At 37.1% G+C, this 27040-nt stretch overlaps 1 pseudogene; it reads right to left on the minus strand.

The window, feature by feature from the left end:
• Window positions 1–2944: 2944 nt before the first annotated feature.
• Window positions 2945–7017, minus strand: LOC132359971 (histone H2A.V-like; annotated as a pseudogene).
• Between the last annotated feature and the right edge of the window lie 20023 nt (window positions 7018–27040).

Consider the following 27040-nt stretch of genomic DNA (forward strand, 5'->3'; position numbering starts at 1 on the left):
TAATTATGAAGGCTGAAAAATCCCACAATATGTTATTTGCAAGCTGGATGGAGGAAAGCTGGTGATACAATCCTAGTCTGAGTCTAAAGGCCAGAGAACCAAGGTAGCTGATGGTGTAAGTTCCAGTCCAAGGGCAGAGAAAGACTAACGTCCTAGCTCTGATGGGCAGGAAGCAAAAAGGAGCAAATTCCTCCTTCCTTCACCTTTTTGTCCTATATTGTTCTTTTTTTTAAAAATTTATTTATTTAATTTATTTATTTTTGGCTACGTTGGGTCTTCGTTGCTGCGCTCGGGCTTTCTCTAGTTGCGGCGAGCAGGGGCTACTCTTCATGGCAGTGCGCCGGCTTCTCATTGAGGTGGCTTCTCGTTGCGGAGCACGGGCTCTAGGCACGCCGGCTTCAGTAGTTGTGGCATGTGGGCTCAGCAGCCGTGGCTCGTGGGCTCCAGAGTGCAGGCTCAGTAGTTGTGGCACACGGGCCTAGCCGCTCCGCGGCACGCGGGATCCTCCCGGACCAGGGCTCGAACCCTTGTGCCCCGCACTGGCAGGCGGATTCCCAACCACTGCGCCATCAGGGAAGTCCTATATTGTTCTTTTTGAAGGCTGTGAAAGATTGGATGAGTCCCATTCACATTGGGGAGGGCAATCTATCTTACTGAGTCCACTGATTCAAAATGCTAATCTCATCTGGAAACACGCCCACAGACTCACCCCCAAATAATGTTTAATCTGGGTGCTCCTTGGCCTAGTCAAGTTGACACATAAATTTAACCATCACACAAGGATTAGCAGATTGTTTCTGTAAAGGGCCAGATAGTAAATATTTTAGACTTCGTGTGCCACACATAGTCTCCCCCGCCCTTCTTCTTTTTAACTATTTAAAAAGGTGAAAACAATTCTTTGCTCCCAGGCTGTATAAAAATAGACTGCAAGGCCAGATTTGGCCCATGGATCGTAGTTTGTCAACCCTTCTAGCCCACAGGTAAGTGAAGTAGCTAATATAACCCCCAGTTTACAGATAACTGGAATCTCAGAAAGGTTTAGTAACCTGCCTGAGGTCCAGTGTACTACCTTGGATTTTTAAAAGTTCTTGTAAGATTCTAAACACTTTAACCTTTAACACTGTACTAGTTCCTTCTAAGACCTTATCTTTTATGTGGACAACTTTATTTTATTATCACAAATGAGGAATGATATTAAATAACAATGTAACTTGTTGACCAATTACTGTTAGAAAGACTATCTAACCATTAATTCCACCAAAACTGAAATCATTGCATTTGACCAACATTTTCCAATATGGTACTAATTAATTTAACAAATATTTATTAAACATCTACTATGTACAAAGCACTGTGCTAGGATCTGGAGATATGGTGACAAAGATTCTTTCTTTGACCAAATTCTAAGCAGGCTCTTCTGAACTCTTTTTCAACTCGGCCTTGACTTTGAACTTCTGTGTTGGTCTCTGTATTATCACATTTTAGCAAAAACACTGCTAAATCAGTTTAACCAGAATACACCATCTTCAACATCTGATTGTTCTCAATACCCGATTGGGTCCCTCATACTCCATCATTCTCCAGGTGATGTCTGATCACTCTGGTCTGCCTTCAGCAAGAATCCTGTTAGATCAGTTTAGCCAGAATCCTCCTTACCCCTGATATTTCCTTTTAGTAATTTTTCATTTACTGACTCTCTTGCCCCCATGCACTCCACTCCTTTGCTATAAATTCCCACTTTTTCCTTGTCGTATTCAGAGTTGTGTTCAATCTCTCTCCTCCCCTACGATACCCCATTGCTGTGGTCCCTAGCCCTATCATGATAGTTCTCCTGAATAAATTCTACCTTACTGTTCTTTAATGAGTGTCATGAATAATTTTATCTTTAAAATGCCAGGGTATAAGACAAATTTTTCTTGTACTCACAGAAATTACTATCCAGAAGCAAACTTTAAACAAATAATTGAAAAATGAAAGGAATGGCAAAGAAGTCAGGTTGCTGTAAAGTTACTCATAAATGGCTTTTATCAATCAGTCAACACTTAGTTGGGGTGGGGAAGAGAGCTGTAGTATATGGAGTTGAGAAGGAGCTGGATCAAGGGAGATAGAGTTTGGCCATGTGATTTGCTGAAGGTTACCTTACCACTACCTATACTATACAAAAGGTCTCAGATGTTTTTTTAAAAATTAATTAATTAATTATGGCTGCGTTGGGTCTTTGTTGCTGAGTGGGGGCTTTCTCTAGTTGCGGTGAGCAGGGGCTACTCTTCGTTGTGGTGCGTGGGCTTCTCATTGCTGTGGCTTCTCTTGCTGCTGAGCACTGGCTCTAGGCACGCAGGCTTCAGTAGTTGTGGCTTATGGGCTCTAGAGCGCAGGATCAGTAGTTTTGGCGCACAGGCTTAGTTGCTCCGCGGCATGTGGGATCTTCCCGGACCAGGGCTCGAACCCGTGTCCCCCGCATTGGCAGGCAGATTCTTAACCACTGTGCCACCAGGGAAGCTCTCAGCTGTTTTAATTAAACAAAGCTCTTTTAATAAAAGGTAAAGTTGGAAAGGGTAGTTTTAAAAGTATGGTTTATCAATTCCATTTTTGTATAAAACACATGGGAGAAACCTAGCCAAGGAACACACAACTGTTGCCACATGAAAAGGTACTTTGTTTTAAAAAGATTTTTTGGATGTGGACCATTTTTAAAATCTTTATTGAATTTGTTATAATATTGCTTCTGTTTTATGTCTTTTTTTTGTTTTTGGCCACAAGGCGTGTGGGATCTTAGCTCCCCCAACAGGGATGGAACCTGCACCCCACTGCCTTGGAAGGCAAAGTCTTAACCACTGGACCACCAGGGAAGTCCCCCCAAAGCTACTTTTATCAAATGTCGAGTCTAAGAACCTACAAATGCTTCTTTTAGCAAGTCTGAAAGCAACTGTCTATGCTTTTCCACTTAACCGTATTTAAAAATTCCACATAGTCCCATTATTTTTCTTCTGACCCAGTTACAGTACAATGACGGGGCAGGAAGAATGTCAGTTAAAATTACTCTGTAAGCAGTTCTCTGCTGTCCCTTAATCAGAGAGTTGCGGATGTGAGGGATCACACCATCGCCAGCTATGGTAGCCTTGGTAAGCGAGTCCAACCTCACGTCACCGCGGACCGCACGCTGCACATGGCGCGGAGTGATCCGCGTAACTTTGAGATCGTCGGAAGCGCCCCCTGCTGGCTCCAGCTCCTGGAGAAGTGCGTCCCGGGCACTGCGACAGTGGCAGCCGCTCCTCCATGTGGCTCGTGGTGCGAGTCTTCAAATGTCTGTGGATGCAGCCCACGGGAAACTGTAGCCCAGCTCTCTGTAAGCAGACGCTGCCTTAGCCGTGGCCTTCCCGCTGTCCTGCCCAGCTTCGTCTCCGCCGCTCTCGTCCTCGGTCCCAACGCCACCGCCCCGCCCCACACCCCGCCCTGCCGCCGCTGCACCGACCGCGGCCGCCACCGGGGCCCCTGGAAAGGGTGATTTAGATGTAAGAGTTGTACCCTTTAGCTCAGGGATTCTCTAATTCGGTGTGAGGTTTATTAATACGCAGAGCGTATTAAATATGCCAGTTCCAAGGCCTCCTTGTAGAGATGCTGGTAGGGTCTGGGGGAAAGCATTGCTGTTACACACTCCAGGTGATTCTGAGGTGGGCAGTACGTGAGCCACACTCTTGACGAACACTGCTTAAGACAGAAGCAAAGGTGTTAGATTGGGCTTTGTTCACTCGGCCTCCCAGGAAGGAATGCAACAGCTCTCTCCAAGACCCTGTTTTTAAAAGGAAGTGGAACCCACCTCAGACCTTTGTTAAGGAATTTTGGTCTTATTCGTCTCCAGTTTTTATGCACCCCAGCCCTCCTCCTTCCTATCCTTAGTTTCTAAGGTATGCTTGGATTTTCTTGTCATTACTTTCTTGCCTTGACTTGTGTTGTTTTTTCTTTTCTAGTCATGATTTTTGTTGAATACTGGCTACCCTAGAATACCACCCAAACAACTCATTGAGAAGACAAAGCCGCATTTATTCTTACCACAGTAAGGAGGAACACTGAATTGACAGTGTCTTAGCATCTTAGAGGGAGGAGGACAAAGTTGGGGTATTTCTGAGAGTCTTGGAGTCCTGTTTAAGCCTGGACTTCCAATGCAGGGGCTTGATTAGAATTGGGTAAGATTCATAGTCTAATAATTTAAAGTTTGTGGATTTTGAGGTGATGGGTCCAAAGTCTGGGGGTGTAAACTGTCATTTCTTTTTTTTATTGAAGAGTTTATGAATCTTTTGTAAAATTCTGGGAATGAACAAAAACGTTATTTTTATCTTCCTGGGCAAGAGTTTCCTGGAATAGTAAAGTTGTATTGATGAGGACAGTGGAATAATAAAGTCGTGTGAACACAGACAGTAAGCTGTGTGGGTGAAGATAGTTTCAGCTCTCACTATATTAAAATAAAAATAATTCGAATTCTACATTCATTTCTTTACTGGTTTAATTTTATTGGCACAATTTAAAGCATACATTTTTTTCCCAGAAAAGTCTCAAGTTTGTTATATTCCCTGGGTTCTTTCATGCTTGAGAATGTTTGTTGCTATTTAAATGTGAAAAACATTTTGGTGGAATGTAATGTTCTTAGGGCAAATTTTCTTTTTCTCAGAAATATAAAAAAAGTTTTCTAGTATTTTCCAATGTACACTTCCATATAGACATTAGAGAGAAATAATTTTTTAATAATAAGATTACATCTATTTTTATATTAAACATTTTAAATTTAAGTTGACATTAAATTCACATAATTTTAAAGGAAGAAAAAGAAACGGGTGAAATTGAAAGAATTGCTAAATTTAAGTGACTGTTTATCCATGAAAAGAGATATTACTTTGTAAAGTATCCTTTTAAGGTTAACAACAAAAGGTTATGAAAAAAGTGAAGTCTTTGGAGCCATTTTTTTCATGATGTATTTTTTTAATATTATCTATTATTTTGCTATTATGATAAATGAAAATAGTTTGTGCTTTTATGTTTACTCCCATCCCTTCTTCCTCCTGCTAATTTTTTAGGTAAGTAAGTTGTCATTTTCATGTTTTCAAGTTTATGACATTTCAGTGCTGTTCTGTAACCACAAGTCTTGCTATCACTTGTTTCACCACAGCTTCTCTATTTAAGAAAATCTTTATGTTGATTCATCTCTTGATTGGATTTCACTGTCAAGTAGATTTTTCTGTCCAAAAAAGGCTTATAGATATGTGTTCCTGAGATCTTGCTTATGTGAAGATATTTATTACTTTTACGTTTGAAGTACAATTTGGTAGTGTATGAACTTCTTGGGTTACCTTCGTCAAGATTCTGTAGACACTGGGTTTCTTTCCTTCAGAAACTTGCTCTATTATTTTTTAGCACTGAATATTGCGGAGCTGTCTGAGGTTAGCATGATTTTTTTACCTTGTAGGTGACTTGTATTAGCCAGGGATCTCCAGAGAAACAACCAATAGGAGATATATATATATATATATATCATGCTTATGGAGGCTGAGAGGTCCCAAGGTCTGCAGTTGGCAAACTGGCAACCCAAGAGAGCTGGTAGTGTAGTTTCAGTCTGAGTCCAAAAGCCTGAAAACCAGGGGAGCCAACTGGTGCAAGTTCTAGTCTGAGGGTGAAAGATTGATGTCCCAGCTCAATCAGTTAGGCAGGTAAGGTTCCCTTTTACTCAGTTTTTTGTCTGTTCAAGTCTTCAGTTGATTAGATGAGGCCCAGCGACGTTAGAGAGGACAGTCTGCTTTACTCAGTCTACCAATTCAAATGTTAATCTCACCCAGAAATACTCTCACAGCCACACCCAGAATAATATTTGACCAAATGTCTGGGTACCTTGTAGCCCAGTCAGTATGACATATAAAATTAACTATCACATATGTTTTCTCCTTGAGTGACTGAAGTATTATTTCTTTGTCCTTGAAATTCAATAACTTAACTAGGTTATATATATATTTAAATTTATTTTTTATTGAAGTATAGTTGATTTACAATGTTGTGTTACTTTCTGGTGTACAACAAAATGACATATATGTGTATATATATGTATATATTCTTTTTCATATTCTTTTCCATTGTGGTTTGTTACAGGATATTGAATATAGTTCCCTGTGCTATACAGTAGGACCTTGTTGTTTATCCCTTCTCTATATAATAGTTTGCATCTGCTAATCCCAAACTCCCAGTCTATCCCTCCCCCAACCCCCTTCCCCCTTGGCAGCCACAAGTCTGTTCTTTATGTCTGTGAGTCTTTAGTTAGGCTATCTTAACTATTCTATGTCCATTTTCACTTAAACAATTTCATTACTAGTCCTCAGAAGCTGTTACTACTTCTGCTTCCCCCATCCCCACATTATGATAGTCATCAAAAAGAAAAAATATATACGAAACTCTTTTCCCACCATGAAACAGATATTAATATCTGTTGAAATAAGAGATATGCAGAATGTGATCAGCATTTCATAATTCTGTCATTTATTTAACACATTGTGTCTGCTATGCATCTGCTAGATTCTTTTCAGGTCTTTCTGAATTCAGCAGTTAAAGTCCCTGCTCTCCACGATCCAGGGTTAGTTGGTCACATTTCCACATCATGACTATTAGGTATGTGTAGTATCCATCTGTCTTATTCATGGGTGCCATTTTCTTTTCATATACGAGAGAAACTTCCATGTTATTTCCCAGCCCCCTAATGGAGGAGTCGGGATGGAGATCAGTGGACATCCTTACAGCTACCACAGGCATGTGACATAGGCTTCAGCAATTATATGTACCAGTGTGAGACTTTGAAATGAAAGAGGTGGAGTAGCCTCAAAACAGCAACCATTTAAATATTTCTCATGATGGAGAGGGCAGAATGGGGATGGTTTGTTTCAGCTCCATGATGTCCCTCAGCTGCGATGCCTAGACTGGCTGGGGACTGGAAGATTGAGAAGGGCTTCTTCACTCACATCTCTGGCACTTGTGCTTCTTCATGTGGCCTGTGTTCCACATTGCATTGCATCCTTCAGGGCCACTCCACAGGTCCTCTCTCTCTAGTTACTTAACTTCTTACATACCAGCTTAGGGTCCAAAGAGCATAAAGCAGAAGCTGCCAGATCTTCTTAAAACCTAGGCTAAAGAGTCCTGGGTCATCGTTTGCTCTATATTCTAAGAGTCAAAATAGTTTTTCTTCGAATGAATTTAATTTGTAAATGGTTTGGAGTTTGAAAATGCAACTTAAAAGAATCATGAGGCCATGTGGTGATTCTCCTCCACTCTTGCTCAATTTTAGGCAATGAATAGAAGAGTAACATTATAGTAGTTTTCCAGAAAGTTTGTGCTTATTTTCCATTGTTGATGTTAGACTCTCTAAAATGTTCATAGTTTGGAAATTCTTACAGATGTAAGTGTAAATCTTTTTCTGAAACCAAGGTCATTTAAAAATCATTGTAAAAGGTACCTTAAGAAGAGGACAGTGTGGTGGTTAAGAGTGTAATTTTTGGAACTTGACTTGTTAAGTTCAAATCTAGCTCCATCTCTTACTGGCTGTGTGACCTGGAGCAAGTTACTTAGCCTCTCGTGTGCCTCAAGTTCCTCAAATGCAAGATGGGGATCTTAAGAGTCTTTCTCTTATAGAGTTGTTGTGAAGGTTTAATGAATTTGTACATGTAAAGCCCTTATAATATATACCCTATACTAAACGCTAAATTTTATTTATTATTATTATCATCATCATCATTATTGTTATTATATGTAAAACAATCCAACAGAATGCAGCAAAAGAGAAAAAATGAAAACAAAAAGAAAATGTTAGAAATATGACCAGTGTGATAGTACATATGAAGATTCAATAAATGTGTATTGATTAATCTTCACTACTGAGGACATAATTAGATTGGATAAACATTACAAAATCCATTTATTAATATATAATGTATCCAAGAGCCAAATCCGAAACAAAATCACATAGAAAGATAGAAAATAAAGGGATAATTAAAATATATATCAGGAAAATTATAATTTAAAAGAGTTGGCAAAGCAAAATCATACAAAGTAGAAACTAAGGCAAAAAGCATAAGCAGAGATAAAGATTATTACATAATAATAAAGGAAGAATTAAGTAAGAAGATATAAAAATTATGAACTTCTGTGTACCCAGCATTGTCTCAAAATATAAAACTGACACAATTATAAGGTAAATTTGATAAATTCACAAAGGTACTGGGAGATTTTTAGCAAACCATTATCAGAAATTGATCAAGTAGATAAAAATGTAATGATCTTGAACAAAAATAATACCTTGATCTGTACCCTAAAGTAGAAAATATACATTCTTTTTAAGGATACATAAAACAGTTATAAACAGTGGTATTAGGTACAGATAGTAGTTCTCAAAACAAGTCTCAGTGAAGGTCAGAGCAAGTCCTCTGAACACAGTACATTAAATTAGAAGTCAAGAATAAACAATTATTATTTTTTGAATTTTATTTAATTTTTTATACAGCAGGTTCTTATTCGTTATCTATTTTATACATACTAGTATATATATTCAATCCCAGTCTCCCAATTCATCCCACCACCACCCACACCCCCGCCACTTGCCCCCCCTTTGTGTTCATACGTTTGTTCTCTACATCTGTGAAGAACAGACAATTATTTAGGAAGGCTCCATAGATTTGTAAACTAAAAAAGGACTACTACATGAGACAAAGGGGAAATCACAATGAAAATTACAATAAATTTTTAGAATTGAGTGACATTGAAAGTTCTGCTCATTGAAGTTGCTAAAAAAAAAAAGTACATGGAGCTTCTTTTATAGCTCAGTTTGAAAATAGTTCAAATTATTGAAGTATCAGCTCAAAAAGTTGAAAAAAATTGATGAAAGCAAGCAAAAAAAGAGAAATGAATGAAATAGGAAACAGAAACAGAGATCAACAGAAGCAAAAGCTGTTTCTTTATTAAGATTTAGGCAGTATTTATAACATTTGGTGTACGTGAAATATTGTCTCATGATTGCTCTGTCATAGAGACAAGGAAAGGAGAGATGTGCATAGAGACAAGGAAGGGAGAGAGGAGGATTTCAGAATTTTGCAGTGAACTTTTGGTCTCTGTTATCATGTTATCTAATCACACAGATGTCTGCCTGCCTTTTTTTTTTAAAAATAAATTTATTTATTTATTTATTTTGGATGCTTTGGGTCTTCATTGCTGCACGCAGGCTTTCTCTAGTTGTGGAGAGCAGGGGCTACTCTTCATTGTGGTGTGAGGGCTTCTGATTGCGGTGGCTTCTCTTGTTGCAGAGCACGGGCTCCAGGTGCGCAGGCTTCAGTAGTTGTGGCAAGTGGGCTCAGTTGTTGTGGCTCGCGGGCTCTAGAGCTCAGGCTCAGCAGTTGTGGCACACGGGCTTAGTTGCTCCGTGGCATGTGGGATCTTCCCGGACCAGGGCTTGAACCCGTGTCACCTGCATTTGTCAGGCAGATTCTTAACCACTGTGCCACCAGGGAAGCCCCCCTTTCTTTACTTTCTAATGTTACTTTACCTTCTGAGAAATAAGAAAATACTTTCCCTTTGGAATTCACATGGTTTAGGAAGTGAATAAATTTCCTAATGCATTTTCTCAAATGTGTTAGTCCCACTACAAATTCAAAGCAAAATATTTAAGACAATTTAAATACAAATTTAAATTTACATATTTAAGACAAATATAGTTACACAGTCCTCACAGAGAAGTGAAGTAGAAAGTATATGTGGCAAAAACTAAATTCCTACTCAGTGTGAGTTGAAGCGTATATGGAATGTTTCAGACATATATACAAGAATTGGTGAGATGTACTTAATAAATTAACAAAATGTTTTTCCTAAAATTTCAGGGTTCAGGTTTTGTTTAGTTGTACTTTAATATTTTGTAGTCACATCTGTTCTTTTTAGAGTCAAGCCTTTTACATTATCCAGAATGATGCCATCTGTTTTATTATTAGAGAGCTTACTAATGGGAACTGTCTGTATATAGACTTATTTCATCTAGTTGATATGCTAATAAATTCTCGGGGAAAAATGGTATTTTATTGAATTAGTTACATTTATGTAACTGGAATTGCTGTGATTTCTCCTCTATGAAACCTTAATTCCCTTGTTCAGATTGCTCAAACTAGGTCACCACTGAATACTGTAATAGGTAACCCGATGAGTTTTGCAGTCACAGAATATCCTGATGTCCTTATTTAATGCAATCATTTTGGACTTTAAACCAGATAGGCTCATTATCTTCTCTCTTCAACATGCCTCATAGTTAAGGAAAAATTAGTGTTAATCTAGAATAAGAATGTTTTATTCTTTCTCAACTCAAAACACATACGCTGCCTCTTTTATTAAAATTAGCTCTGCTCTCATGGTTTGTGGATTTCCAGTCTTATGAATTCATTACATTGTCATTTTATTTTCAGGAACAACCTATATATCCTTTGGCTTTGCTAGTTGTTGTCAAAAGGAAATGGAAAAGATTAGAAATTAAGTTTGGTTTAGTAGATATTTATTGAACATCTATTATATGCTCATTGTTGTGGGGAAAAAGAACCATAAGAAATGACTTTGCTTATTTCACTCAAAACTAATATGAGTAATTAATTGTTCAAACGAATGGTGCAAACTTTAAGTGCTGTTTTGAGCATTTCAACTTTTGTCTACCAGGGGAACTATCAACATAAAAAGATGGGACTCTGCTTCATTCAGTCAACAAATGCTTGGTGAGCACTTACTGTATAAGATAGAATATAATAATTGCATACAACACAGAGGTAGTCCCTGCCTGCATGATGCTGGAAAAAATGTAGAAGATAGTTTTATAGGGAACAGAGTCTACTACTGAAAGGCAATTTCTGAGATTTCAAAAACTGATGACAAATGTGGTACTCTTTTCTCCCATGCTCAAAAGAACCCTAAGGGGAGACCTGTGATCACAGGCATGTTCTGTCTTGTTCTTATTGCTCCATGAGAGAAACATGGTCGATTGATTTCCAAGCTTCAGTGGGTATTTGACATCACATTTGTCAAATGCAGCCACTCAAATTCTCACCTTTTCCTTGAAAGAAAAACACCCCTGATTTGCTAAATCCATGCAAAAATGAGATTGTGGTTAAAACACAGTAAAACTTAAGCTGTTCTTTAGGGCACATGTTTTTCTTTTTAAGTTAAAAAAATGCTGATGTAACCAGGGAAAACTTAATATTAAACTAATACCCTGCGGTTAACCTAAGTGTTACAGAATGAGTATAGTATAAATATTTCAAATCTTCAAGGAAAAGTAATTTGAACTGGTAAAACTGGCGGAATTGCCTTGCATGTAGTGGCTTTCTTGAATATTGTATATTTAAATGTACATAAAAAGATATTCATATCCTCAGAGAATCTATGTATCAGGTATTGAAGATTTTAATATGTGCCAGGTACTTTGCTAAGTGCTTTACATATATAGTCTAAGCATTACAGTAATCCTTACAATAGGAACTATCATTAGCGAGATTTTGCAGATGAGAAAATTGATGCTTAAAGAAGTAAATTTAAAAAAAAATTAAATCTTATTAAATTTCATGGAACTATTAAGTGGCAAGTCCTGGCTTTTAAACCAGATCTGCTTAATTCCAAAGACTGTCTTTTAAACCATCCTGCTATTTGGTTTAAAACTTTATTTATCCAATTTGTAGTTTTCTTTTTTTATCCCTCCAAAGATTTTTGCTCCTATTTAATATATAGCCTTGGAGACTTTTGTAGATCAAAAGTTAAGACCTAGTACCTTGTCTGCCAAACAGTTATTGACCCTCATTAGCATTTACTGGTAACAACCACTCTATCCAGTCCTGTTTTTATTGAAGTGCATTGGTTACTATCATTATTTGAAAAGTATTTAAAATGGGTCCGAAGTCTATACAAAGAGTCTTTGCAAAATATAATTAAAGCACCTATTACACCTTTATGACACCAAGGCATATCACGCGTGATCTCTATTTTCCTTCTCCCTCAAATCTGGCCTACTGGTTTTATTTTCTGTCTGCACCAGGTCCAAAATCTGATGGTCTTGTACTGCTTTCCAGTGACCTGGCATTTTGCAAAATTTCTGGGATTTTCTCTAGAGCAGAAGTATCCAATTCATAGATCATAATCCAAATCTGATATGTCTATTTCGTACATTGTTCTTAAGGTTTTTTTTTGAGGTAACAGTTAAAACTCAGGAAATTTCATATAAAATATCTGGATCCTAAACATAATCTGGCAACACTGGATCTGAGCTTCTGCGTGGTAATAAATGCCTAGCTCTGGGTAGTAGGAGCCCCTTTACATAGGGTGGTTCTCTCCTATATACCACAGACACAAGCACTCACAGTTGGCTTTCCAATTCTAGTTGCCAATGCCAGTAGCATCGGCATTATCAATTTATCAATTGTGCTTGCACTGTTAGTTTTCTCACAGTAGAGAACTATTTCTCTATACCATGCCTTAAAAGTGGGAAAATGAAAAATATATCCAAAGGTTAGTGTACTTCAAGAAAAATGGAAAAAAGCATATTTCTCTCTAGATTTGAAGAATATTGAGTAATCTTTAATATGTAATCAAAATATTTTTACCAATTTATGTTATCTCTCAAGTGACAGGGTTTATGACTTTGGATTTAGAACAAGATACTGTTTATCTGGTAAATAGTCACAGACACTGAAGAATTAACAAAAAGGAACAAGGACTAGAGTTACCAAAATTCTTTTTGATTCAGTCTAATTCCTTTAGAGTCACCCACATTTCTTTGAAGTTTAACTGTATAAGTCATATATTTAATTGAATCACTGAGCAAATTCATTTGTGAAGAACTATGTGTAAAAGTAGGTCCTTCCATTGTTACTTTATTTGTAAAATGTTTATATATAATTTTCTTCTTTCAAATTCAATGAAAGAAATTTTACCTGTATTACATAGCATTCAGTTATAAATTAGTTAGCTAATCAATATCCCTCCCTCCCTTCTCCTTTACTAACAGAAGCCTTATTCTTTTTTTTTTTATTTATGGATTTTTTTGGGTTTTTTTTGGCTGTGTTGGGTCTTTGTTGCTGCACGCGGGCTTTTTCTAGTGGTGACCCGCAGGGGCTACTCTTCGTTGCAGTGGGCAGGCTTCTCATCGCGGTGGCTTCTCTTGTTGCAGAGCACGGCCTCTAGGCACTTGGGTTTCAGTAGTTTCAGCACACAAGCTCAGTAGTTGCAGCTCTAGAGCGCAATCTCAGTAGTTGTGTCACATGGGCTTAGGTGCTCTGCGGCATGTGGGATCTTCCCAGACCAGGGATCGAACCTAGAAAATTCCAACCAACAGCAGAATACACATTCTTTTCCAGCACACACACAACTTATTCCAGGATAGATCACATGTTGGGTCACAAAACAAGTCTTAACAAATTCAAGAAGATTGAAATTTTACCAAGTATCTTTTCTGACTACAGTGGAATGAAAACAAAAACTAAGAATGAAAATTGGAAAATTCACAAAAAGGTGGAAATTAAATAACACACTCTTGAATATCCATTGGATCAAAGAAGAAATCAAAAAGCAGATTAGATATTGGAAAATAGCTTAAGACAAATGAAAATGAAAACAAAATATACCAAAACTTATGGGATGCAGCAAAAGCAGTACTGAGGGAGGTTTATAGTGATAAATTCTTACATTAATGAGAAGAAATATCTCAAATAAACAATACAACCTTACACCTCAAAGAAGTAGAAAAGTAATAAACTAAGCCTAAAGTTATCAGAAGGAAGGAATAGAGATTAGAGTAGAAATAAATGAAGTAGAGAATGGAAAAATAGAAAATTGATGAAACTAGGAGTTGATTTTTGGAAAAGATAAACAAAATTGGCAAACCCTTAGCCATACTAATTAAGGAAAAAAAGAGAAGATTCAAATAAGTAAAGTCAGAAATGAAAGAGGAGACATTACAATTGATGTCACAGATATAAAAAGGATCATAAGAGGCTATTACGCACAATTATATACCAACAAATTGAATAACCTAGAAGAAATGAGTAAATTCCTAGAAGCAGACAACCAACCTAGAAGTTGTCAACCTAGGTAGACAACCTACCAAGACTGAATTGTGACGAGATAGAAAACCTGAACAGAGTTATAACAAATAAGGAGGTTTATATAAATCAGTAATCAAAAACATCCTACAAAGAAAAGTCCAGGGCCAGATGTCTTAACTGTTGAATTACACTAAACATTTAAAGAATAAACACCACTTCTTCTTACTCTTCCAAAAAAATGGAAGAAAAGAGTACACTTCCAAATTCATTTTATGAGGCCATCATTATCCTGATACCAAGCCAGATAAGGACACCACAAGAAAAGAAAACTACGGGCCAATATCCCTGATGAACATAGATGCAAAAATTCTCAACAAAACACTAGAAAAATGAATTCAGCAACACATTAAAAGGATCATATGCCATGCTCAAGTGGGATTTATTCCTGGGATAAAAGAATGGTTCAACATAGGAAAATGAGGAACTTCCCGGGTGGTCCAGTGGCTAAGACTCCACACTTCCAATGCAGGGGGCCCGGGTTTGATCCCTGGTCAGGGAACTAAATCTCACATGCTTCAATTAAGAGTTTGCATGCCACAACAAAAGATTCCACATACCACAACTAAAGATCCCGCATGCTGCAACAAAGATCCCACATAAGCAGAAACTAACACACCATTGTAAAGCAATTATACTCCAATAAAGATGTTAAAAAAATAAATAAATAAAATGAAAAATTAATTAATTAATTAATTAATCATAAATAAATAAGACCAAAATCAAAAAAAAGAAAAGATCCCAAATGTAGCAACGAAGATCCCGCATGCCACAACTAAGACCCGGTGCTGCCAAATAAATAAATAAATATTTTTTAAAAAAATAGGAAAATGAATTAATTTCATACACCATATTAACAGAATGAAGGATAAATATCTCATGGTCATCTCAATAGATGCAGAAAAATCATTTGACATAATTCAACAACCTTCCATTATAAAAACTCTCAAAAATCTTGTCATGGAAGGATTTTACTTCAATTCAGTAAAGCTCATATATGGAAAGCCCACATCATATGCAACAGTGAAGAACTGAAAGCTTTTCCTCTAAAATCAGAAAGAGACAAGAATGTCCACTCTCACCACTTCTATTCAATATAGTACTGGAAGTACTAGCCAGAGCTATTAAGCAAGAAAAAGATATGAAAAGCACCCAAATCAGAAGGGAAGAAGTAAAATTATCTCTGTTTGCAGATAACATGATCTTATATGTAGAAAACCCTGAAGACTCCACAATAAAAGATATTAACAAATAAATGAATTCAGTAAAGTTGCGGGGTAAAAAATCAACATAACAAAATGTTTTGTTTCTAAAATAGATAAACAACAAGGATTTACTGTATAGCACAGGGAACTATATTCAGTATCTTGTAATGAACTATATAATGGAAAAGAAAGAAAAGAATATAGATATATACATATATATGTATAACTGAATCACTTTGCTGTACACCTGAAACTAACACAATATTGTAAGTCAACTATATACTTCAATTAAAAAGAAGTTTCATTTCTATACACCAGCAACAAACTATCAAAAAAGAAAATTAAGGAAACAATCCATTTATAATAACATCAAAAAGAATAAAATACTTAGAAATTAACTTAACCAAGGAGGTGAAAGACTTGTACACTGAAAACTACAAAACACTGCTGAGTAAAATTAAAGACAAATAAATGGAAAGGCATTCTGTGTTCACAAATTGAAAGGCTTAATATTGTTAAAATGTCTGTACTACCCAAAGTGATCTACAGATTCAGTGTAATTCCTATCAAAATCCCAATGGTATTTTTTATAGAAATAGAAAAAACAATCCTAAAACTCATATGGAATCACAAATAACTTCAAATAGCCAAAGCAATCTTAAGAAGATCAAAGCTGGAGACATCACAGTCCTCGTTTCAAAATATATCACAAAGCTACAGTAACTAAAATAGTATGGTACTGGCATAAAGACAACATATAGACCAAAGGAACAGAATAGAGAACCCAGAAATAAATCCATGCATTTATGGTCAACTGACCTTCGACAAGAGTGTCAAGAATATACAATGATAGTATCGTCAACAAATGGTGCTGAGAGAACTGTATATCCACATCTAAAAGAATAAAGTTGGACCCTTCTCTTACACTATACACAAAAATTAACTCAGAATCGATTAAAGATTTAAATGTAAGACCTGAAATTATAAAGTTCTTAGAAGAAAACATATGAGACAAGTTTGGAACATTGGTTTTGGCAAAGATTTCTTGGATATGACATCAAAACCACAGGAAACAAAAGCAAAAATAAAGTGGGACTACATCAAACTAAAATGCTTCTTCATAGCAAAGGGAATAATCAACAAAGTAAAAAGGCAAACTATGGAAGGGGAGAAAGTATCTGATAAGAAGTTAATACCCAAAAATACAAGGAACTCCTACAACTCAATAGCAAAAAAAACCAAAACCAAAACCAAAACCAAAACCCCCACAAATAACCTGATTAAAAAATGGGCAAGGGAATTGAATAGACATTTTTCCAAAGAAGATATAGAACTGGCCAACAGTTATATGAAATGATGCTCAATATCACTAATCATGAGGGAAATGCAAAACAAAACCATACCGGAATGTCTCCTCACACCTGCCTGAAGGGCTGTTATATAAAAAAACCAAAAAAACAAAGATAAGTTCTGGCAAGGACTTGAAGAAATTGGAATGCTTGTACACAATTGATGTGAATGTAAGTTGGTGCAGCCAGTATGGAAAACAGTATGAAGGTTCTTTAAAGAACTAAAAATAGAATTATCATACGATCCAACCATCCTACCTCTGGGTATAAATTCAAAAGAATCGATCCAACCGTACTGTCTACAAGAAACCCACTTTAAATATTATGATACAGAAAGATTAAAAGTAAAGGGATGGGTAAAGATATATTATGCTAATATGAATCCAAACTGTTGTCTGGAAGTAGAGCAGCCATCTTGTGTCCATAAGGATTAAGCCATTTGCTAAAGTGGGTAGATCCACAAGGAGCCTGGGTCTTGGATGCTTTTCTTAAGCACTGCACCAGCCTTGGACTTTATGCGTCCAGTCTTCTTGTTATGTGATAAAAATAAACCCCTACTTGGGTAAACCATGATAATTGTTACATATGACTGCAAGAAATCTCTAACTGATACTAAAGGAGACTAGCATTCATTGATGATTCTGTATTAGGAGCTTCACATATACTATTTTAATTTAATCCTTCTAGCAGCATTTTAAAGATGAAGACACTGAGACTCAGAATTTAAGTAACTAGTTGAGGGTTACACAGCTAGTGTATAGAGGAGCTTGGGTATGAAACTTGGTCTTTGACATCCTTTGTAATCATCACCATCATTATAGGGTTAGCATTTTTTTGTTTCATTAACATGTTTGCACTAAAAGTGTTTCCCCAAGATGAGAATAATTTTTAACAGAAATTTCAGTGAATATAAATAGTTGTTTTTATTGTAATTGTTATTTTTAAAAAATGTTAGGGAACAAATACATTTTCTTACCTGAAAGCTGGAGTCAGAATAAAGTTAGGTATATTGATTTAACCTTCATGCATAGTTTTTTGTGCAGAACTCCTGTTGAAATAAAATTACAAAGCAAGAAAAAAATCTCTGGCTTTTAAAAAACTTTTATTTTCTCTGTAATACTGCTTACCAAGATGTCATGATGCTAAGTACAAGAAATGTACAATTGGGAAAAAAGTTGGAGAGATTAGATTAGAAGGGAGGGATGTGTATTTACTGAAGGAGGAACATATCTTGAAGCCTAATAAAGAAGAAAGATATTACAGGCTACATTTATGTATTGTTTGTCAGGGATGGATGGATGAATCTAAATGATTTTGTGCTATCAAGTTATCTGGTACAAGTTTCTGAAAAGTATTATACTCAGGGTGATGCTTTTTTTCTTTTTTCTCCAATCACCTTTGTCTTAAATTTTTAAAATCATGTCTGATTTGAGGGAAATATCATCCATTCGTTTCTGGTTCATTTCCCCTTTACTCATTTATTTGTAACATAAATCTCTGAAACAGAGGGCTTTGGGAAGAGCTAAATTTAGTTTTCCATTATCTCTCATAATGAAAAACATCTAGATCAGAGTACAAAAGCCCTAAACAGAAAGTTGTAATTGGTATCTATGGATATTTCTTCAAGTTAGCTACTACATAAAGTTCCCATAGTCAACAACTTAAACTAGGGTAATTCTTCTGGTACATTCCTCTCTGTGGAATATTGCAAGATACTTTCCTGGCAGAGTCAAGGAAGCTTTTTCAGAGTTGCTTCAATTCAACACATGGTTTATTGAGAACCAGCAGGGGTCTAGGCTCTTTTGGGAATAAGAAATTTATATTAGTCACATTTCCAACCCTCAAATAACATCAAGAGGGCTTCCCTCGTGGCGCAGTGGTTGAGAGTCTGCCTGCTAATGCAGGGGACACGGGTTCGAGCCCTGGTCTGGGAGGATCCCGCATGCCGCGGAGCAACTAGGCCCGTGAGCCACAACTACTGAGCCTGCGCGTCTGGAGCCTGTGCTCCGCAACAAGAGAGGCCGCGATAGTGAAGAGGCCCGCGCACCGCGATGAAGAGTGGCCCCCACTCGCCGCAACTGGAGAAAGCCCTCGCACAGAAACGAAGACCCAACACAGCCATAAATAAATTAATTAATTAATTAAATTAAAAAAAAATAACATCAAGGTCCATTGGATAGGTCAGACATAAGTAACAGATTGGAAGATCAAAAAGGTGTTACTGGTCTGGCAATGAGAGCTATAGAGGTCTTTTGGGTTTATCAATGGGGAGATATAAATTAAGGCTTAAGTGTGCATGTGTGTGTGTGTATGAGAGAGAGAGAGAAAAAGAGAGAGAGAGTGAGAGGGAGAGAGGGAGAGAGGGAGGGAGGGAGAGATTTGGGTTAGACCTTAAGAGGTTTTTAAGACTTATATGTGCATGAAAAGAAGGCCAGGGTTGGGGGGGTCACAAGTTAGGGAACATTTCATAGAGAGTTATAACATCAATATGATGCAGGAGTATCATAGATACTGGGGCAAGAAGTTCATGTACAAGGCAGGTTTTTGGAAGATTTATTTTGGGGAGGTACAATTTTATTCTCTATTTTTGTCTCTCAAACATAACCTCTACCTGGGATTGGTGACTGCTTTCTATCAAATGCCCTTGTTAAATCATATAACTTTTCTCTCCTTTGCTCTTGTCACCTTGAGTTCCTTTATGGACATAGCTAAATAGGTAACCCCTTTAGCATGTCTTGGCTTGGTAGAAACTTTGAAAATAATTTAACCTTTGGAATTGCTGCTTTATTGTTATAAAAACTGATTAAAATTTTCTAGAATAAAAAGCTTCACAGAAGATTGCAAATTTATCTAGTTTTCCAATTTCATTTAACATTCCTGCTTTCAAAATATATTGAGATAAAAATGGACCCTTTAAGATATAATTTTGAAAGAATGCAGAGAGATTCAGAAAATATATGATCTTAAGGTTCTCCAGGCTCTGAGTAATGGTATATAGGTATAAATTTTACATGTGGAATTGAGACTCTTGTAAATAAAATTTCATTTACCTTCTTACTTATACAGAGGAAATGTGTACTGAGTTGAAATTGCCAATTCTCTGTGTCTGCAAAGCAGTAATAGAGGAGGGTAGGTTGAGGTTGGGAATAGTTTCCATTATTTATATGACTCCTAGTTGTTTAGCTAGAGGAAGATTTTAAAAATCCCTTTACTGTAGAAATAATGTCAGGTGGACTGCATCATGGTTTCGGTCTCACTGCAGTTCTGGGAATCCACAAATAACAAGAGCTGGACAATTCAGGAGACTCTGGCCAAGAACATAAAAGAAGACATAGTTTTCCTTTTTTTAAAAAAAGATGAACACAGTAAATGTGTTTTTAAAATGGATTGTTTTAGGAATACAGGTCTAGCAAGTGCAGATTTTAGGCCACAAACAATGTACAAAACAAACACACAAATAAAAAACACTCAGTTTTTTCCTAGCAGTTTTTCTTTTAAACCCTTATTCTGCCTGCTGGTAAAGATTAAATATTAGTCAGTTCAGTCACTTCAGGGGTAGCTGTCCTCCTACACATTTCCCCCATATTGTATGTAAGTTCCAGAGGACTTATGGGCGCTCTGGGAGAATTTCTTCTCATTCTTGGTTGTCGTCATCTATCCGCTATGACACCAGCTGAGATGTGTATTATTTTTTCCACTTTCAGTAATTGGTCTATGTGTGTTACTGCTGTATTCTGCTGTCTTAATCACATGGCCTCTGTACCCCACTTTGTGTATAAAACACCTTTGGCTCTGCTCCTGGACCCCAATGATGAAGGGGAAATCTCTCCATTTAGACAAGCCCCAGAGGCATTCTATCTACTATTTCTCCGACTATGCTGCAGCTGTCAAGTTCCTCTCTGTTTTATGTGCAAATGAAGGACACAGGTCCTCACTCCTCTCAGATTCCAGGGTTTCTCTGCCTCCCAATCCCCAGCCTCTAAGGGCGCTTTCTTAGGGAACCAACAACATATAGCCTTCTTGTTTTCCTTGTCCCTTCGCTTTTTCCTCCCCTTGCCACACATCCCCACTGTAAAAGGGAGGCTTCGTCTAGCCTGCAGGTGATGCGATGTGACTTCCTTCATTCTTTCCAATCTATCATTTAAAGCATACATTTTATGTTTTTAAGGGCTCAAATTTTGGGACCTCAGAAACTCAAAACCCTGGAAATGAAGCGTCAGGGTTTTTTTGTTTTCTTTTTTAACATATTTTTTTAAAAGTCTCGGTTTAAATTCTTTTTTTTTTTTTTAAATCCTTAAGCCAACAATTTTTTTTAAAAATTAATTATTTTTGGCTGCGTTGGGTCTTCGTTGCTGCGCGCGGGCCCTCTCCAGTTGCGGAGAGCGGGGACTGCTCTTCGTTGCAGTCTAGGCGCACGCGGGCTTCCGTAGTTGTGGCGCACGGGCTTAGCCGCTCTGCGGCATGTGAGATCTTCCCAGACCAGGGCTCAAACCCGTGTCCCCTGCATTGGCAGGCGGATTCTCAACCACTGCGCCATGAGGGAAGCCCGAAGCGTTAGGTTTTGAAACTCAAAAGCTGTAACTGCCTTTCTGCTAATCTATCACCCTCCCTAAGACAAGGCATCATTATACTCATGCTGTCTTAGTAAGAAAGAATCACAGGGTAATAGAGTTAATATATTAAGCCATATACCGCCACATTTGTGTTTTTAGCCATACTTTATGGAGATGTACAAAGAATATTTCCTTTTATTCTTGAACATCTCATTTTCAGGAACTGCAAAGAGTCTGGTTTTACCCTACTTACAGCTAACAAGTTAGCCTGCTACACAGTCTCATGGGTGATGGTAGAAGACATGAGACTCATGAGTCAGAGACAAAGGACAATTTATTACTAATATAAATAGCAGTAGCCAGAGTACCAATCAACAGTTTTGGAGCCCCAATTCCCACATGATGATGACAAAAGTGACAGATGCCACCTGTGTATGCAGCGGGTTATGTTACAGGAGAGGAACTTTCAGCTTAGGGAATTTGAGCATTTTATAATAGTAAGCATACCTGCCTTTTGCTTCAGAGAGAGACATTATCTGTATAGCTGTTTGCAGATATTTTTGGAAAGATAGTATGTAGCTAAAGTCTGTTAGTGCCTTACTTGCAAGATATACAGGAATGCAAGAGAATCATGAATGTGTCTCCTTATTCCCATTAGCAGTCAGAGAAATTTGCTTTAATAACAAAAACCCTTGGATCACCAAGCAAAAGTTTGAAGTCTATTAGTTGTCCGTTGCCCCCTTAGATTATGATTTTAACCTTATCACAAAGTGATAAGGCAAAGACCCAGTACCCTGACACACGTGACAATAGCAATAGTGTTGAGTAGTAATGTTTATTTAATGAGATATTCCACCTCCCTCTCGGGTCCCAGGTCCTTAACACTGCCCCATGCTTGTTCATTCTAATGGATATTGGCTATTGGGCACCCTCGTTTATTCATTTATTTTTTAGTCAACTTAAAAAATCAGTTTTAAGGATTTTTACTAGGATTAATGTGATCTGTTTTGAAATACATTTAAAACACCCTACTGACACCTACTAAGAATAGGAAGGTGTTAGAAGGAAGATATGTTAACTCTTCCTTAAACTAAAATGAATTTTTTGTTTAAATCCAGTTTTTATGTATACAGAGGACAGCTTCTAGAGTAAATGCATGAGCCAAATAAATGGATAACAGTGAAAAAAAATGTAGTCAATTTTATATGTAAAAGCAACTGAATTTTCCTCTTTCCCTAGGGATGTTTAGTCTTATGCAGATAAATCCAGGATAATAAACCTGGGGACAATTCTGCTTTCTGGAAGGAAATTCTTTTGATTCCTCTTTGATTTTTATCAAAAAAATTAGTTTCCGGTATCTGTACTATTTAGTTACTGGTGATGATGGAGCAAATTAAAGTGTGCTAGTTATATTTACTATAGTTAAACAACCACAAAGGAGAATCTATATGAAATATTTATGGAAGCTGGTAATATTGTTTTACATTCATAATATTTTTAATAATAAAAGTGATAGCCATTCCATTTAAACTGCTTACCATTAGAGTGATAAAGATTATGTTTTTCAACTAATTAAATTAGGTCTCAGTGTATGGCATCTGGAGTGAACTCAGCTAACTGATATGCTTGGTAGCTTTCTTCCTAATCAGCAGGACACGAAGTCTGTGTTCCCTGACACCTGCTAAATCGTAGATCGTACTTGATGCAGCAGCACTAAAAATGAGGACCTCAGGCAAGCCATCCTAGCCACTGTGGCACGCATGCTTGGTGGTGTATCCCTTTGCATACCGGGGCAGCTTATAAAGGATGAGTGATCTTTCCTGTGTGGAGATAGTACAGTGTTTTTGCAGAGTGTACTTATTATCTCTAGAAAATTGACCTAAGATGTAATGTGGCTGCTGTGGGAGGATTTATGTAGTCGTTAGGAAAATTTTGTCTTTATTGCAAAAGTGCTGGATATTTTGTCCTCAACTGAGAAGTATTGTGGTAATTAGTACTGAGGCATCTTGGAAAAGTAGTCTGGACCCTCATTGTAAATCCCTCCAAGGTACCAGCCTGAATGCTTTCCGCTACTTACATTTCATCCTCTATAACTCATGCCTCTGAGGAGACCCTTGAGGATCCTTGGCAAAGGACCAATCGTTATTTAGTTTCATCACAATAACAGCATCCAGACAGGAATGTTTGCACGATGCATCCAGGGAAATGGAATCACAATCCAGCTTTACCTAAGAAGATTCTCATGCTTACAATGAGGTACAGAGGCAACAAAGAGCTGATAGATTTCAAGAGCTTGGACTCTGAGGAAGGCAGTGGCCATCATGATGGTTAAGGACTAGAGGCCCTGCTCCTGCTTTCAGGGCACAAAATAAGCCTCCTGAATACTAGTGTGACACTGGAAGAGAGGGAGAGCCCTGGTTATGACCAGGGATAATATTCTTGAAGTCCAATAGCTAGGAATTTCAGAACTGAGATTAATTTGGAGAAAATAAAGTGCTTATGATTGTGAACAAAAGATTTATGTTTGCTAAAATTACTTATTTGTCGATGATAGAATTTTACCCTGGTGATTCCTGTGATTGTCAATTAGCATGTATTTCTGTTTATTCATTCATTCAACAAATATTTATTGAGCTTCTATTATGTGACAAATCTTGTGCTAGGAGCTAGGAATATAACAGTGGGCAGTACAGTCATGATCCCAGTTCTCTGAAAGCTTACTGTCACTAAAGAATACAGATACTAAAACAGATAAATAATTGTAAGTGTGAGGTGTTTAAAATTTACAGGCACAAGTCAAGAATTCATAAATGTGATTTTACTTTTTTATAACTGAAAGCAATTTTGCTCTGGAATCCCCATTTTTACAAACAGTGGGAAATTCCCAATCTTGCCACTTGCAGGTAACTCAGTCACTCCCAGTCTAGAACATAGAGTATTTTAAATAAATATTTAGTTAATTTAAAGATTTATACTCAGTTCAAAATTCACATTTATATCAAGACTGTTTTCACCTTTCAAGAACTTTTCCTTTTATTTCCTAGGGATGTCATCTGGTTATAGCTTATGCAAATGACATCACAGCACCAGGGGAGAAGTGTCTGGTCCACATGCTGTCCTATTTCCTGGCTGACCTTCACTGAGATGTCTTGTTCTCCTTGGTCCTTGAGTATCACCTTCTGATCCCATTGCAACTTTTGTTGATGTGCTCTGTTCCAGTTACTATTGCTGCATAACTTGCCACCCCCAACTTAGTGGAATAAAATGACAAACATTTTATTATACTCACAAATTCCATGAATCAAGAATTTGGAAAGGACATGATAGGAATGAATTATCTCTGCTCCATGATGTCAGAGATCTATGGGAAGACTCTGTTTGGGAGTAACTTGAAAACTGGGGTCTGGAATCATAAGAAGGCTTTCTCATTCACTTTCATGCCTGGAATAAAATAGTTCTTGCTGGGACCTCAGTTGGGGCTGTCAGGACAACACTTCTAAATATCCTCTTGTGTGGCTGCTTGGGCTTCCTCATAGCATGGTGGCTGGTGGTATACTTTGTTTTTCACATAATTGCAGGTGACAATGTCGCTAAGTTTTCTGATTCTCCATAATAGGGATTCTCCTTCCAGTTTTTGCACTTCATTTTGAGCTCTCTCATTGGCAGCATTCTCAAAATACAGATTTGTATTAACAGCCTGTTCAAGGCAACTTAGACTTTCTCAGTAATCCTCCTCAAAATCCTTTCAGCCCAGTTCCAAAGCAACTACTACATTTCTAGGTATTTGTATGGTAACCTTACTTTTACAGGTACAAAATTTGCATTAGTTTTCTACTGTTTGCAGCAACTTACCCGCAAACTTGATAGCTTAAGACAACAAAGTTTATTATTTCACAGTGTCTGTGAGTCAGCAGTCTGGGCACAGGTTAGCATAGGGACTCTCACATGATTACAGTCAAGATGTTAGTTGAGGTTGCAGTCTTATCTGAAACTTAACTGGGGAATGATCTGTGTCCAAGCTTACGCAATGGTTATTGGTAGGATTAAGTTCTTCATAGGTTGGACTGAGGCTGTCTTCAGTTCCTTGGCACATGGGCCTTTCCACATGGCAGCCTGGTTCATCAGAGTGAGCCAGCAAAGAAAACAAAAGAGCACCAGAAAGAGAGAGCATGTCAGAGCCAGAAGGCACAGTCTTTCATAATCTAATCTTGGAAGTAACATCCCATCACTTTAACTGCATTTTATTCACTAGAAGGAAGTCACTGGGTTCTGGCCCATACACATGAGGAGAGGATTACACAAGGGAGTCATTCTCAGGAGCCAGGAGATCACTGGGGACCATTTTAGAAGCAGCCTATTACATATACATTTATAGATTTGCTTATAAAAATATAACAATAAAGGAAAGTTTGCAAAGTATTTTAATATATTGAAAGAACCTTTGACTGTCAGACTAGAGACTTGGGTTCTCATTTGACCTCTGCTATTAATTGAGGAGTCTACTTAAATTCCATGGGTCTTAGTTACCTTAGCTCTAAAATGAGGATACTGATAAAGATATTTTGAAAGATTTCTTCTTATTCTTTTATTGAAAATATTTTATTTTATTTTATTTTTTTATTGGAGTCTAGTAGCTTTACAATGTTGTGTTAGTTTCTGCTGTACAGCAAAGTGAATCAGTTATACATATACATAGATCCACTCTTTTTTATATTCCCTTCCCATATAGGTTACCACAGAGCACTGAGTAGAGTTCCCTGTGCTATACAGTAGGTTCTCATTAGTAATCTGTTTTATATATATGAATGTATGTATGTCAATCTCAACCTCCAAATTCTTCCCATCCCCCTTTCCCCCCTTGGTAACCATAAGTTTGTTTTCTACATCTGTGACTCTTATTTCTGCTTTGCAAATAAGTTCATCTGTACCATTTTTCTAGATTCCATGTACAAATGATATTATATGATATTTGTCTTTCTCTTTCTGACTTACTTCAGTGTGTATGACAATCTCTAGGTCCATCCATGTCACAGCAAATGGCATTATTTCGTTCCTTTTTATGGCTGAGTAATATTCCATTGTATATGTACCACATCTTCTTTATCCATTCCTCTGTCGATGGACATTTAGGTTGCTTCCATGTCCTGGCTATTGTAAATAGTGCTGCAATGAACATCGGGGTGCATGCATCCTTTCGAATTAAGGTTTTCTCCAGATATATGCCCAGGAGTGGGATTGCTGGGTCATATGGTGGCTCTATTTTTAGTTTTCTAAGGAGCCTCTATACTGTTCTCCATAGTGATTGTGTCAATTTACATTCCCACCAACAGTGCAGGAGGTTTCCCTTTTCCCCACACCGGTTTCTTCTTTTTTTTAAAAAAGATTACTAAAATCAGTATCTGAAATATATCTAGGAAATAATATAATGGAATGATAAAATGAAGGAGTAATAATAATATCTTTACACAGGTATACACATTTGGTATCCATTTTTATAACATATGAGTTTTAAAATTTGATTTATTTTTAAAATTTTCAATATCTAGCTTTTAGAATTGAATATTACTATTTAGATCACTTTATGAGATCTTTGGAGAAACACTAAAAAAGCTAGAAAGTTCCACTCTTGGCAAAGCCTTTAAAATGAAGCTAGATGTATTATGACTTCTGTGGGAGTATTCATTGAGGCCCTAATCCTTTCTGACTAGTATTCTGGCATTATCCACTCAATAGCATTTTTATTAGGAGATTTTATTGACTACTCTCTGTGGTAAAGGTTGTAGGCCTTCTTAGGC

This window comes from Balaenoptera ricei, chromosome 1 (genome assembly GCF_028023285.1).
Source record: "Balaenoptera ricei isolate mBalRic1 chromosome 1, mBalRic1.hap2, whole genome shotgun sequence".
Taxonomy (NCBI): domain Eukaryota; kingdom Metazoa; phylum Chordata; class Mammalia; order Artiodactyla; family Balaenopteridae; genus Balaenoptera; species Balaenoptera ricei.